The sequence below is a fragment of the Desmodus rotundus genome, chromosome 8 (genome assembly GCF_022682495.2).
Source record: "Desmodus rotundus isolate HL8 chromosome 8, HLdesRot8A.1, whole genome shotgun sequence".
NCBI classification, from domain to species: Eukaryota; Metazoa; Chordata; class Mammalia; order Chiroptera; family Phyllostomidae; genus Desmodus; species Desmodus rotundus.
Window position 1 is genome coordinate 76,989,367 of NC_071394.1, and position 17,143 is coordinate 77,006,509.

Below are 17,143 nucleotides of genomic sequence, written 5' to 3' on the forward strand. Positions count from 1 at the left end.
CTTAGGAACCTCTGGGACAACTTTAAATATTCCAACACCTGAATCATAGGGGTGCCAGAAGGAGAAGAGGAAGAGCAAGAAATTGAAAACTTCTTTGAACAAGTAATGAAGGAGAACTTCCCTAATCTGGCAAAGGAAATAGACCTTCCAGAAGTCCAGGAAGCACAGAGTCCCAAAAAATTTGGACCCAAGGAAGCACAACCAAAGCCTATCATAATTACATCACCCAAGATTAAAGATAAGGAGAGAATCTTCAAGAGAAAAAGATACAGTTACCTACAAAGGAGTACCCATAAGACTATCAGCTGATTTCTCAAAAGAAACCTTGCAGGCAAGAAGGAGCTGGAAAGAAGTGTTTGAAGTCATGAAGGGCAAGGACCTACATCCAAGATGACTCTATCCAGCGAAGCTATCATTTAGAATGGAAGGGCAGATAAAGTGCTTCCCAGAGAAGGTCAAGTTAAAGGAGTTCATCATCACCAAGCCCTTATTATGTGAAATGTTAAGGGACTTATCTAAGAAAAAGATGATCAAAAATATGAACAGTAAAATGACAAGAAACAACTATCAACAACCAAATCTAAAAAACAAAAACAAACTAAGCAAACAACTGGAACAGGAATTGGAAACCACATGGAGGGTTATCAGTAAGGAGGAGGATGGGAGAGAATGGAGGATGGGAGAGAATGAGGGAATAAGAAGCATAAATAGTATGTAGAAAATAGACAGGGGGAGGTTAAGAATAGAATGGGCCATGGAGAAGCCAAAGAACTTATAGGTACAATACCTGGACATGAACTAAGGGAGGGGATGCAGGTGGGGGGGAGGGTGGTGCAGGGCAGAGGGGAATAAGGGGGGTAAATGGGACAACTGTAATAGCATAATCAATAAAATATATTTAAAAAACAGAAATGTAACAATTTATTCAGCAAATGTTTATTGACCACCTAGTATGCATCAAATACTATATTAGGCATAGCAAATACTAGAGTGAACAGAACAAAGGACCACAAGAACCTCTCAGCTTATGTTCTGGTTTAAGGAAAAATAATTTTTTTAATTAAATAAGATAATTTCAGCTAGTAGTAATAAAATAAAAAGTAAAACTGGGTGACAAGAATGTACACTAAGTCAGAGAGGACACCTGGGTGGTTAGTAAGGTTCAGGGAATGGAGTATCCACACCAAAAGTATTGATAGACAATTGTGAATCCAAATGTTTTTTAACTAAAAAAAGAAAAGTCCTAGACACGAGCACATCCAGTCAACTTTCATTGATGCCTGGATAAGTTAGATGCAGGAAAGTTTTGACCCCAGAGAGGTTTTCCACCTGCTGCACAGTGTGAAGATCACCCTTCTCCAGCCACTCAGGGAATGCTCATTCATTTTAACCATAAGTTACAGGAACAGAAATACACAGGGGCAGGATATCACATTACTCATTTCAGGTCTTGGAGCAATGCTTTCTGGATTATTCACTGCTCCTGTTTCCATCTATTCTTTTGCACAATATTAAAACACTATAATTCCTTTTCAATCTGCACGATTTGCTTAGTTTTATATTTTATGAGCAAAGCATTTTTCCCTTCCCTGGACTCTTTCCTGTGCTTTATGTCCAGGAGAACCACACAACGTTAAATGCTTTGGGGTTGGGTAGCTTCTTCCTGTATCTCAGCTCCTTGTGTCCTGAGAACATGATGCCAGAAGTCCCTCCCACATTTACAAGGTATGTTCCTTGTTCCAAGGTATGCTGACCTGGATAATACCTCAAGTTCAAAGTGACGACACAGAGTCAAGCAGTTGTCAGGGATAAGGGTGAGAATGATTTGTGTATCTTTACAAATATACCATATTATCTCCAACACCTTCACTCCAGGTGTTTTCTGGGTCTGTAGGTAACTCCAAACGAGGTTTTCTCCCTGCCAGTCCCCCAAATTTAACACGGTATGAGCTAATCCCATGGCCATCTTAGGCATTCAGGCCAAAGAACCTGGTAATTGGTTCTGAGATGGTCCAGGAGTAAGATGTTATGATACCCAATCTTGTGAAGGTTGCAAAATCTGATGCAAGCTTTTCCCAAATATTCAGCACTCAGAAAAGAGAACACCTCCTTTTTTGTCTCTATAAGCTATTTACTTAGGGCTTTGCCCAGGCTCCCCACAGAAAGGATGACTTCCTGCCAGTTGGCCTTTGCTATTTTAATTTGTCTGTGAGCACATCTTTTTCTTCTTTAAGACACTTCTGTCAAGTGTCTTCACTGGGAACTCAGGAAGAAGCTGAGAATTTTTGGAAGCCTCTGGCAAAAGAGATTATAAAGTTACTTCCTGCCAAAGGCTGGCTTGCCCCAACAGGTTCAGACAATGTGAAAACCAGGCCTCCAGTGAGAATTGGCTTCCATGCCTCCTTCTTTTACACTCTTGGCTCTCCCGTCAATGTTATTAGAAGAGGGCCAACACGTGCATTTTTCACTTGAAATGTTTGTGGGTTTGCTATTGGTCATGTCATTTCACTTACATTTGGTGACACAAGGTGATTTCCAAAGCAGTGAGGGACAATTTGATTCTGAAGAAGTCTTCAGAGACATGTGTAAAGGTTAGGCCACAGATATATCCATGATGGCATTGTTTATGATAGCAAAAAAAGAAAAGGAAAGGAAAAAAGGGAATAAGGAGCAACTTCAGTGACCAACAATAGAGTATTGGTTGACTAAATAATGCACAGCAATTTGATGTTAATCACACGCAGTCGTGAAAATGTGATGCTGTTCAGGAACACTGGCATTTGCTTCCTTCCAGTTCAGCAGAAACACAGTTCTCTGGCTTCCATCTCTGCCAGTCGCTGTTTCTAAAGTACTTGTGAGACTAGGTCAGGTCCACCTCGATCAACACCCTATCTTAAGGTCAACTGATCTTGGACCTTAATTGCATCTGCAAAATTTCACAGCTGTGCCTAGAATAGTGATTGATTGAATAGGTGGAAGAAAGTGTATACAGTAGCTGCCGTTTATTCAGGGTTTCAGTAACCCATTGTCAACCACAGTCCAAAAATATTAAATTAAAAATTACAGAAATAACCCTGTCTGGGTGGCTCAGTTGATTGGAGTGTCATCCTATACACCAAAAAGTTGGAGGTTCAATCCCCAGTGTGGCACATATGGGAGTTAACCAATCAATGTTTCTCTCTCATATCGAAGCTTATCCCTTTCTCTCTCTAAAATTAATAAAAAATATATTATTGGGTAAAGTTTTTTAAAAATACAGAAATAAACAATTCTTAAGTTTTAAATTGTGTGCCATTCTGAGTACTATGATGAAATCTTGTGCTATCCTGCTCTGCCCCATGAATCATGAATTATGTATGATTCATGATCAAAGACATGAATCATACCTTTGTCCAACATATCCACAATGTACATACTACCTGCCCATTAGTCACTTAGCAGCCATCTCAGGTATTACATGGGTCATCAGAGAGAGAGTGGGAAAGATACCACATTCACATAACTTTTATTATAACATTTTACTATCATTGCTCTATTTTATTTGTTATTTTTGTTAATCTCTTACTGTGCCTCCTAATTTATAAATTAGTCTTTATCATAGCATGTACATATAGGGAAAAAAAACATAGTGTCTATAGGACTCAGCACTATTCGAGGTTTCAGACATCCACTTGGAACATCTGCCCCATGGATAAGAGGGGACTGCTGTACACACCAGGAGAATCGTGGGGACCATCTCAGAGTTCTGCTTACCACACCTTATTTCTGTTTTTAAATGGTGGCTGCTGAGGCTATCAAAGAGAATCCATGCTGAGTTTCCAGGACTAACACAGCTCTTTGAAATGACATCTCCCTTTTCAAGCTTCTTTGCCCATGGATCTCAGGAACCCCATGCAGACATAAGGGAGTTTACTGGAGCTTACCTAGTTCTGGGGCTTGTGCTGCACCCCGGTTGTTACCTCCATCAGCACTGTGAGCTTCCCTCTGCTTTCTTCCTTCTTGTTCTCTGTTTGTAGAGCCAGGTAATACCCACTGTAAAGAAGGAACATCGGTGCTCTTGGAGAAGGAAGCAGGATACCATTGCCAAATATGACTAGAACTGATTTCAGTTCAGCTGGCCAGGGCCATTGTGTGGAATTCAACACTCTTCTCTGACTTCTCAGCCATGGCCTGCAATACTCCACTTACTCCCCTTCCTGATGTGCTCTCTGGTTCCCTGAAAATTCCTGTGCTCTTATGAGCATGCCAAGAAAATTGAACTCAAACCACCTGGAGAAGGAATCCCAGCTTGAAAATTATCTTGGTACTTGGACTTCCCAAACAAAAAGGATTTTGATTTGAGTCATTCACAGAGACACACCCTATAACAGCCTTATTCTTCCTAAGGAAGGAAAATGATACCTTTACAGGAAGGCAGCATCAAGACTAGAAACTTTCTCCTTGACATAGATTTCTTCACAACTGATCTCTGAAAAAAATTCCACTAAGTTTTCAATAGTAACAAGTGAAGAATGTAAAGGACAGGATGGGAGAATTAACTGACCCAAGAATGATTATTAGTTTAAAAGTTCACAGATAACAAAACTGAATAAAAAAGAAGCAGAAAATCTGAACAGACCAATAACAGCAGACGAAATTGAAGCAATCATCAAAAAACTTCCAACACATGAAAGCCCTAGACCAGATGGTTTCACAGGAGAATTCTACAAAGCATTTAAAGAAGAGCTAACCCCTATCCTTCACAGACTATTCGAAAAAATCCAAAATGATGGAAGACCCCCAAACTCTTTTTATGAGGCCAGCATCATCCTAATCCCAAAACCAGATAAAGACACAACGAAGAAAGAAAACTTCAGGCTAATATCACTGATGAACATACGCTAAAATTCTCAACAAAATATTGGCTAACCGCATCCAGCAAAACATTAAAAAGATCATACACCATGACCAAGTAGGATTCATCCCAGCGATGTGAGGATGGTACAATATTCGCAAATCAATAAACATAATACATCACATCAACAACAGCAAAGACAAAAATCACATGATCATATCAATATTTGTGGAAACAGCATTTGATAAAATACAGCACCCATTTCTGATAAAAACACTCAGCAAAGTGGGAATAGAGGGAGCATTCCTCAACATAATAAAGGCCATATATGAGAGACCTACAGCCCTCATCATACTCAATGGACAAAAACTTAGAGCTTTCCCACTAAGATCAGGAACAAGACAAGGATGCCCACTCTCACCACTCCTATTCAACATAGTATTGGAAGTCCTAGCCGCAGCAATCAGACAAGAAAAATAAATAAAAGGCATCCAAGTTGGAAAGGAGGAAATGAAACTGTCACTGTTTGAGATGACATGATAGTGTACATGGAAAATCCTATAAACTCCACGAAAAAACTACTCGACCTAATAAATGAATTTGGCAAAACAGCTGGATACAAAGTCAATACTCAGAAATCAAAGGCATTCCTGTATACCAACAACAAAACAGCAGAAACAGAAATCAGGAAAAAAATCCCACTTGATATAGCAACAAGAAAAATAAAGTACCTAGGAATAAACCTAACCAAGGAGGTAAAAGACCTGTACTCAGAAAACTACACAACAATGAAGAAAGAAATTAAGGAAGACACAAACAAATGGAAGCAAGTACCATGTTCATGGATTGGAAGAATTAACATCATCAAAATGGCCATATTACCGGAACCAAGATGGCAGCATAGGTAGACACACTGCGCCTCCTCACACAACCAGAACTGACAGAGAATCGAACGGAAAGGGGGTCAGACACCAAGGAAATAAAAAATAAACATTCATCCAGACTGGTAGGAGGGGTGGAGAAGGGCACCAGGGTGAAGAGGACTCCCCTGGCTGTGGCGGGACTGAGATTGGCGGAGTGTGGGATGAACGGCACAGCAGTCCGAGCACTAGCAGACACTGCGGCCCCACATTCTCACAGAGATAAATCGGTCAAACAGCGGGGAGTGAAGCAGACCTCGAAACCCAGGGCTCCAGCTCAGGGAAATAAAGCCTCAGACCTCTGATTGAAAAAAAAAAAGAAAAAGAAAAAAGAAAACGCCCATGGGGGTTGGGGCAGCAGCAGGAGAGACTCCCAGCCTCACGGGAGAGGTCGTTGGAGAGTCCCACAGGGGCCTAGAGTGTGCACAGGCCCACCCACACGGCAACCAGCATCAGAGGGGCCCAGTTTGATTGGGGGTAGCTGAGTGAAGGATTGAAATCCGGAGGAGAATAAAGCGGGCGCCATTGCTCCCTCTCGGCCCCTCCCCCACCTACAGCATCAGAGCACAGCGACCAGCGTTACCCCGCCCTGGGTAACACCTAAGGCTCCGCCCCTTAAAGTAACACACACTCCAAGACAAAAAAAAAAAAAAAAATGGCCCAAATGACAGAACACTTCAAAGCTCCAGAAAAAATACAACTAAGCGAGAAAGAGATAGCCAACCTATCGGATGCACAGTTCAAAACACTGGTCATCAAGATGCTCACAGAATTGGTTGAATCTGTTCGAAAACCAGAGGAAAAAATGAAGCCTATGCTAAGAGAAACAAAGGAAAATGTACAGGGAACCAATAGTGATGCGAAGGAAACTGGGACTCGAATCAATGGTGTGGACCAGAAGGAAGAAAGAAACATCCAACCAGAAAAGAATGAAGAAACAAGAATTCGGAAAAATGAGGAGAGGCTTAGAAACCTCCAGGACATCTTGAAACGTTCCAACATCCGAATTATAGGGGTGCCAGAAGTAGAAGAGGAAGAGCAAAAAGTTGAGAACTTATTTGAACAAATAATGAAGGAGAACTTCCCTAATCTGGCAAAGGAAATAGACTTCCAGGAAGTCCAGGAAGCTCAGAGAGTCCCAAAGAAGCTGGACCCAAGGAGGAACACACCAAGGCACATCATAATTACATTACCCAAGATTAAACCCAAGGACCTACATCCAAGATTACTGTATCCAGCAAAGCTATCATTTAGAATGGAAGGGAAGATAAAGAGCTTCTCAGATAAGGTCAAGTTAAAGAAGTTCATCATCACCAAGCCCTTTTTATATGAAATGTTAAAGGGAGTTACCTAAGAAAAAGAATATCAAAAATAGGAACAGTAAAAATGACAGCAAACTCACAGTTATTAACAACCACACCTAAAAAAAAACAAGAGCAAACTAGGCAAACAACTAGAACAGGAACAGAACCATAGAGATGGAGATCACATGGAGGGTTGTCAATAGGGGAGTGGCAGAGGGAGAGTGGGGGAAGATACAGAGAATAAGTAGCATAGATGATAGTTGGAAAATAGACAGGGGGAGGGTAAGAATAGTGTAGGAAATGTAGAAGCCAAAGAACTTATAAGTATGACCCATGGACATGAACTATAGGGGGGTAATATGGGAGGGAGGGGGTGGGCAGGATGGAGTGGAGTGGGGGGGGGGGAAATGGGACAACTGTAATAGCATAATCAATAAATATATTTTTTTTTAAATGGCCACACTACCCAAAGCAATTTATAGATTCAATGCAATCCCTATTAGAGTACCCATGACATATTTCACAGATAGAGAACAAACATTTCAGAAATTTTTATGGAACCATAAACGACCCCGAATAGCTGCAGCAATTTTGAGGAAGAAGAACAAAGCAGGAGGGATCACAATACCTGATATCAAACTGTATTACAAAGCCACTGTAATCAAAACAGCCTGGTACTGGCATATAAACAGACACATAGACCAATGGAACAGAACAGAGAGCCCAGAAATAAACTCAAGTCTTTACGGTCAATTAATATTTGACAAAGGAGGCAGGAGCATAAAATGGAGCAAAAACAGCCTCTTCAACAGATGGTGTTGGGAGATCTGGACAGCTACGTGCAAAAAAATGAAACCCGATCACCAATTTACACCATACACAAAAATAAACTCAAGATGGATAAAATACTTAAATATAAGTCGTAACACCATAAAAGTCCTAGAGGAAAACATTGGCAGGAAAATCTCAGACATTCCACACAGCAACATCCTCACAGACACTTCCCCTAAAGCAAGGGACATAAAGGAAAGAATGAACAAATGGGACCTCATCAAAATAAAAAGCTTCTGTAGGGCTAAAGAAAACAGCACTAGAATACAAAGAGAACCAACAGTATGGGAAAACAATTTGCCAATGATACCTCAGACAAGGTCCTGATCTCCAAAATACATAAAGAACTCACACAACTGCACTTCAGGAAGACAAACAACCCAATTAAAAAATGGGCACAGGACTTCAACAGACACTTCTCCAAGGAAGACATACAGAGGGCCCAGAGACATATGAAAAGATGCTCAGCATCACTAGCCATCAGAGAGATTCAAATTAAAACCACAATGAGGTACCATCTCTCACCGGTTAGAGTGGCCAACATAAACAAATCCACAAACAAATGTTGGAGAGGATGCGGAGAAAAGGGAACCCTAGTGCACTGTTGGTGGGAATGCAGACTGGTGAGGCCACTGTGGAAAACAGTATGGAATTTCCTCAGAAAACTAAAAATGGAACTGCCCTTTGACCCAGCAATTCCACTGCTGGGATTATACCCTAAGAATCCTGAAACACCAATCCAAAAGAACCTGTGCACCCCAATGTTCATAGCAGCACAATTTACAATAGCCAAGTACTGGAAGCAACCTAAGTGCCCATCAGCAAATGAGTGAATCCAAAAACTATGGTATATTTACACAATGGAATTCTATGCAGCAGAGAGATAGAAGGAGCTTATACCCTTTGCAACAGCATGGATGGAACTGGAGAGCATTATGTTAAGTGAAATAAGCCAGGCGGTGAGTGCCAAATACCATATGATCTCACCTTTAACTGGAACATAATCAACAGAAGAAAAAAGCAAACGAAAAATAACCAGATACATTGAAATTAAGAATAAGTAACAATGGGCAGGGGAGCGTGGGGAGGAGACAGTGAGGAGAGGGGATTACAGGAACTACTATAAAGGACACATGGACAAAACCAAGGTGGAGGGTGGAGGTAGGGGAGGGAGGTGGGTTTGGCAGCAGTGGGGTGGAGGGATGGGGAGAAAAGGCACACAACTGTAATTGAATAACAATAAAAATTAAAATTAAAAAAAAAGTTCACAGATAAAAGTTCTTCAGAAATAATTAGCCAAATGAAGTAACAGCTTTGTTCCAACCAGACTACTTGGCATCTGTTTATTTGGTTCTTGATAATTTGAAGTGTATAAAGAAACCATATGCAAGAAGTATCAGTTAGTTGGATATCTTGATAGAAAATGGAAGCCAATACAATTTTTAAATGAGTGTATTTCCTGTGATTGTTTAATTAGATTAAAGATCAAAGAAATATTAGCTGTGGACTTGAAAAGAAAATATGACAATTAATACATTCTCCTCTGATGAGACCTGGCCTTGGAGTTCAAAAGACCTAAGATCTTAACCAAGTCCAAATTCATCAAAGCCAACTCTCCCAAGTTCCCATTGAGGAAAAGGAGAAAGGTCTGTGAAAGCCAAACTGGACAACTGGGGTATGACTATCCCAACTCTCACCAGTCATTGGTTGAGGGCAGCTCTCCAGGAGCATTAACTCTCTAAGATACCCATCTGCCTGCCACACTGGGCAAAGGGGACTAGGGCCTCCAGAGAAAGCCTTCTGGCAAAGACATGTAGGCCCTGGCCTGTGAAGGTCACGCCAATGTGTACTGAGGTGGAAAGGACACACTGATGTGAGCATCTGATATGCTGTGAGATTTGATTAGACACTCCATTTCTCCTGCAGCATCTCCTGGAACAGGTATAACAAGTTTTGCTCAGATGTCTTCTTTGGACTTGTGGGAAAAAAATTGCAAATACCAAAAAAAGAAAAACATGTACCTTGACAAACAAAGGAAGTCTGGAATGTAAGTTCTGACATTAAATAACAGGATGAAGGTCAACGTCTTGAATGTTTGGTCCCCACTCGTATCACCTTGTCTCCTACTTCGGTCAGCCCTCTGTGCTCTCTGTGACCACTCCCCACCCTTACTGGCCTTCTTTCAAAGGACTTGAACCACCATGCTCCCTGCCACTGTCCTCTCTGCCCAGATCCCTTCATCCAAACCGCACACCCAGACTTGGTAAGTCACCCAGATGACATGAACCTGGCCTTCAATTAGGTCTACCTGTCGGTAAACTCCATAAGGGCAAGGACCACCTCTGACTATTTTCCTTACCCTATCCTCAGGGTCTGGCACTAATCCAGAGGTTGGTGAATATAGGGTGATTAAATGGATGTTAAAAAAATAAATTCCAAGTATCAGCCATGCAAAGGAAATCAGTTGTAGATATTTCAGACAGCTCAGATATATATCTTTGTTCTTGTTTTTCATTCTCTGTAATCCATTCACATACACAAAATTCAAAGGTTATAAAATGATTTGTCTTGTGATTTAAAACATGCCTTCATGCTTGCCTCTCCTCTAAAGTAATTACAGTCATTAGAGTTTCTAGAGTCATTGTCTGTATAGAAATCCATTTCCAGGGTTTTTCTCCTGAGATGCTTGCTATATGCATAGTAACAAATGCTTATATGCATTCATTCTTTTTTCTACGATTAGTAGCATACCATGAATATTGTTACTGTTTTCACTTAATAAAAGTGGAGATAAGACCATATCAGAACATAAAAATCTTCCTCATTTTTACACCAGACACTTTATGAGCATTTTAAAATAAAGCAAACTTTTAGTTTTAATGTGAATACCTGTGAACACTTACCAGCTAGCTTTCACCATTAACATGTTATTGTGCTGGCTTTATTAAAAGACATCCACACATCCATCCATCAAAATTTATTGTTTTTCAATACATATCAAGGTAAATTGAAGACATCAATATACTTTCACCTGAATACTTCAACAAGTGTATCATTAGCTAGAGTTCAATATTTGTTTACAGGTTTTCTTTTTACGTAAAATATATATATAATAAAATACACACATCTTAAGGACATATTCTGAGTTTCAATAAATGTACAACTCATAGGTAAACATTCACTGAATTTTAACAAATAAATATATTTGTGTAACCCAAACTTTAATCAAGATACAGAATATGAACATCTCCCCAGAAAGTTTCCTCATACCCTTCTTCGGAGACAACTATTGATCTTTTTCTACCATAAACTAGTTTTGCCCTTTCTAAAAGTCCTGTAAACAGAACCATACAGGATGTACTCTTGTTTTTGAGATTCACCCATTTTGGCGCAAGTACCAGTAGTTTTCCCCTTTTTATTGCTGAGTATTCCCACAGTGTGGAATACAAGCCACGGTATTCTCACAATTTGTTTACTCTCTCATTCTTCTTAATGACTACATATTATGCTGTCATTGATGATTATTTAGACTGTTTCTACATACTGCTATCACAAAGAGATTCAACCCTCCTTGTGGCATTTCACATGGATTATAAATACACGAAGATTGCCCAGAAAGTATCCAGCCACAGACTATGAAAAATAGACATTTATTGAAGAAGATACAAGCTACAAGAAACATTGTACATAGGACAATAGTGCCTCATCCCCTTCAAAGTAGGCACCTTGGGACCTCATACAGTTCTCTCAACTGCCATCAGTTGCCCCAGCATATTTTCCCAAACCTCACTGATGGTCTGAAATCTCTTCCCTTTCAAAGGTGATTTTAGTTTTGGGAAAAACCAGAAGTCACAGGGTGCCAAATCTGGACTGTAGGGCTGAGTCACTGAGGTGATTTGATGTTTCACCAAAAAACTATGCAAGATATGTGATGCATGAGTGGGCATGTTGTCGTGATGAAGCTGCCAATCACCAGTTGCCCATAGCTGTGGCCTTCTAAAACATCCAAATAGTTTCCATAGAGGAATGTTTAAGCTTAGTGCAAACTTTGATGCAGATCTCTGGTTCTATTTGCTCAGTCATTTTGAATGTGATGGCCACGTAGTACACATGCTTACTCAAAGGTGTCTACCACCCCACTGATTAGTACAGTGAAGTCATCATTGTTCATGCATGCACATTCCAGTCCACTCTCCTTGGCTGCCAGGTTACACTGATGTCATGCAAAATGTTCTTGTTGTATTAAAAATGGCTGGACTTTCTCCGTACAGACCTTGTACAGTCTGAACTCCTTGAAGTGAAATCACTGAGTCAAAGCCCTTGCTTTTTGATCCTCAGATCTGACAACAAAACTTGGTACATCACCCATTCAAGACTGAGACTCTCATTACCTGTGTTTAAATGGTGGGTGACTTCAAGGCCTCTTATAAATATGGGAATTGTGAATTATCAGGCAGGTCATTTCCCAATCTGCAAAGAAGAGCATTGAGGTCAAATGTGTGCCTCCCACCTCCAACGCCTATATTGCATAGCTGAAAGCCAAGAGATGGATCTCAGAGAAAAAATTTCTACCATAATTGTAGGTATCAAACTCCTCTCAAGTGGATATCATTTTGTAGACATTCCTGCAGTTTCCCACTAAACTTTTTGGTTTTGACAGGCTTTATCCCTGCAACTTTATGCAGATTGGCTGCTGTTCTTGCTCTCAATTCTAATCCTTTGTTCAGGAACTCACATCCTAGGAAGGTTCTGGGTTTCATTAGATAAGCTTACCCTCCACCCTTTTTTCACACCCATTATCCCAAGCCCTGGAACGTGGTGATGTATTTTCCTTACTTTCCCCCTTTTCTCTTTTATTTCCCACTGATAAATGGCAAAAGCAGCTGTGGGGTTTGCTTTGAAGGTTCTGACAGAAGGGCATGATGAATCGGTGATGGATTAGAGCAAATGAATCACATCACGCGGAAAGGGACGAAGGAGAGCACGAAGCCGCTCCCAGCTTTGCATTTTTCAAACTCGCCTTAAAAGCCAGCATTTCTTTTCATCTGGTTCCAGTTTCTGTGGTGACTCTGCATATGTTTAAAAGAAGGAGAGCAAGAGAAGTCTTATAGATATAAACAGAGAATTCCATTCTTCAGCCTGATTCTAGGGATGCATTGTCATTCAGAAGGAGTGGAAATAGTTAAGAAACCACTTCAAGGACCCTGAGAAACAACTGTGCAGCTCCAGGAAGAGGAACAGTTGGCAAACCAAGTGACAGAATTCAGAACTGTAAATCTTTAACATGAGGATTGACTAGCAAAATACAGCTGTTGCTGCTGGTAGCCATATCCTTGTTTGGAAGGAAAGTGTATTCTTGAGCTGATTATCATAAACTGCATGGTTGCCATGAAAGGATAAGCATTAGCAGGTTGGAGTTTTGTCCTGTTTTGAACCCAAGAAAAATAAGAGCAGTTATTCCATTGCCTGTAGTGTTTTCTGGTCTTAAAGGGACAAAGAAAATGAGCTGCAGTTAGGATTGAGACAGAAATTCCAAGTCCCCTTTGAAATTCAAGAGATACTTAAGGAAGAAGAAAGGCCTTAGTGGATGGACGGATCCTTTGTATTTGAACAAGAGGGGCCCTCTTCCTCCCTAGATGGAAGGTCATTCAAAGGAAACCATTAAAGGACATCCCTTTTTGCACAGCTGAGATTCTGGGGATAATGCAAAATGAAGTGTAGAATTGATGCAATTACTCCAAGGAGGGCTAGAATAGAACGGAGAGGAAAATTTAGTCTTAACTTTGGCTAATTGCTAAGATCTGACAATTCACCCCAACTTTCTTAGATGTGGTCACCATGAAATCGTTACATATTACTTTCTAATTTCAAATTTCAAGAAAAGTAGAGGAAATATTAAGAGGTACAAAAGACTATTGAATAATAGAAAGAGGAATTTAGATTTGACTTATCAAAACATTTTTGGCCAAAAGAGTTCTAAGATGATCAGTATAGCTTCTAAGACTACGTACCTGAAAGCAGCTCCCCGGGCATCCTAAATACCAAGAATCTCAGTGACAGTGTGATTGAGCACTGGCTACCTGACAAGCACTTTGCTAAATCCTTTCCATGGATTATCTGGTTTAATCTTTACCTCATCCCTGTGGAGACTGTGGCATCTCTTTCTCTTGGAGAACTTTAAGAATAAAGTGGACCGTTTTTTTAGAATAGCTCTGGCTGCCCTGCTCAAGGTGGATCTAAGAACAGGTCCTCTGTCTCTGTGCTTGCATCGACTTCCCTGAGAATGGGGTTCAGTGGGAGTTTAGAGGGATTCCACATCACTCGTTGCTCATGTCCTCAGTGCATTTCCACACCTCCTGTTGCCAGGTACTACACTGATTCCTGGACATGATGAGCTGAAGATTAACAAAAGCAGAGAAGGGGAAAAACAATGGAGTTTGTTTGTTGCATTTTTGACTGTGCAAATTTTACAAATCTATTTACAAGGCTGGCATGGTTCCTCATGTGTTTGGGAAAGTCATATTAAATATAAATGAAGGTTAAATGATTAATCGATTTCCCCTCATCATCATGATTTTAGAATTTAATGAGTGTCTGGACACTAATAAAACTAACTCAGAGTCCTAAAAAATGCATGTGGTTTTTTTTTTATAAGATATCTGCGCCTACATCTTCTTTCTGACTGCAGTAAACATGTTATGGTTAAATATTTCTCATTCAACAAGTAGGTATTGAGGAACTGCTATGTACCAGGTTAGCTGCCTGCTGGATTATGCACAAGCATTAATAAATAATGTATACATTGCCCCTTCTGTGCTTATGGTACAGTGAGTGGGCGGCTGGCTTCCTGTGTACATGACCACTCAAATAAAAATACAGTTGCCAACTATAATAAGCACTCTAGAGGAAAGGATTTGAGACAGACAGAGAGCACACAGGATCTAATCAGCATGGGGTGCCCAGAAAGCTCTCTCTGAAAAAGTGTGTGAAGTATGGGTATGAAGTAAGAGTTAGCCAAGTCTAAACTAATGGCAAAGGTATTCCAGGAAGAGAGACTAGCATTGCCTAAGGTTCTGAGGCTAGGATGTGTTAGAGGACTTCTGAGGACTGGAAGAAGGCTGGTGCAAGTGCTGCAAGCAGAACAGAAGAGTGGGGAGTAAGGTATAGTCAAGGACGGGATAAGGCACCCAAATACTAGGGAGGGACTCAGTCCAGCAGGGCCTAGTCAATATTTAAAGCTTCATAAGGACAATGAACAAAATACTATTTGATGGTTTTAAGCAAGGAGGTGAAATGACAAGATTTCCATTTTAAGGAGATCACTCAGTTTGGGGATTGGAGACTTGAGGAGTACAAGTCTGGATTTGGACAGACCAGCTAGAAGCCTGCTGCATAGCCCAGGTGAAAGTTGAGGGTGGCTTGCTTTAGGGGGGTAGTTAGAGACCTATGATTAGTTTGAGAGATTTGAGAAATGAATATTATGTCACTGTCCTTGTATACTGAACAGAGATCAGAGGCACAATTATAGAGCAAAAGTCACTAATAACTATTGAGTTACCCATTTAATTACTTGGATAAAGTACTCACACTTACATAGTGTTTTTTTAGAGGGAAGGGTTTCCTAAATTATACTGGTTAGCTGTCCTCATCATTATTTTCTCTGCAATGCTGTTGATGGGCAGATACCAGCCATCTTGATGTTGACACTAGCAGTAAGAAGTCATAAACTGACTCAAAGATTAGCACATTGCTCCTTCAATTGAATTATTGAAAAAGACAATAACTGGCCACGTAGGAGGTGAGAGACATTGTGATTTATCTACCATGGAGTAGAAAGTACTTATTAGAATTTACCATAAGTTTTTTATCCCTCGCAGTAGTCCTATTAGGACATAATTTTGATCTTTCTCAAGTGTGATTGATCATTCCCTTTGTCAATCAGAGGTCACTCTTTCATTACTGACTCATGAAGTCTGTCTTCTGAACATCATAGCTTGTGATGAATTTGGGCCTCATTCACAGTAAATTTTGTTGCCTAGTCCAAATTAATTCTTTGGTGTCCATATCTGGTTACATATGTTGAACTGAGATCTTGAAAACCTTACTCATCTTCTATAATGTTGAACAACAAACTCTGCTTTATGTAATGTTTGTCTTTGCTCAAACCACAGCCCTTAGCTGAGTATAATCTACAAGTTGTTCTTTCAGTTGAGTTGGCAACTCATTTTGGAGGTCAGGGTTACTTATTCTATTTCTAATAGCATGTGCCTGGGATAAGCCAATAACTGGGGTGCCTATATTTATGAATGAACCATTATAACACCCACCATAGTCATAGCAACACTGTGGTAACTACCCAGTACAAGAATCAGAGGGACTTTCTTGATTTTAATATATTATATTGCTTAGGACTTGTTAGAAGTTTAATCTTTTAAAATAGTTTTTATGTTTTCTTAACATTAATAGCATTTTTATTTGACATGAAGCATAAACAGTTAATGGATTTCAGTGATGTTTCTCTAACGTTATCCCAGTTCTGTCTATGCACACATTAAAATAGATAATAATGAAGACAATTATCTGGATAAAATGCCAAGAGCTGAGATAAAAATCTGAATCAAATCTGAAGTCCCGATGCCTCACTATCTCTTCTCATTTGGCTAGTGATCTCTCTTTTTTCCATTTCTTTCTTTTTTATTGTGATAAAGTATACATAACATAACATTTGGCCATTTTCAAGTGTACACTTCAATGTACAGTGGCACTGAGTATATTCGCAATGTGTGCGCCATCACCCTGCCTGTATTTCCAGAACTTTTTCATCATCCCATACAGAAATTCTGTACCCATTTAACAATAATTTCCCATTATCCTCTTCTTGCCCCCCAGGTCCTTATAACCTCTGTTTTTCTTTCTGTTTCTCTGAATTAGCCTATAGGTGCCTCATATAAGTGGGATCATAAAATATTTCCCATTTGTGCCTGGATTATTTAATTTAGCTTATGTTTTCAAAGTTTATTCACATTTATCGTGTGTCAGAATCTCCTTTTTATTTTTGTGTCTGAATAATATTTCATAGTATAGGTATACCACATTTAATTTATCTATTCATCTGTTGGAGGACATCTAAGTTGCTTCTACCTATTAGCTATTGTGAATAGAGCTACTGTGAATGTGTTTGTCTTTGCTTTCAATTCTTTTGGACATATACCTAAGAGTGGAATTGCTGGATCATATTGCAAGTCTATGTTTAA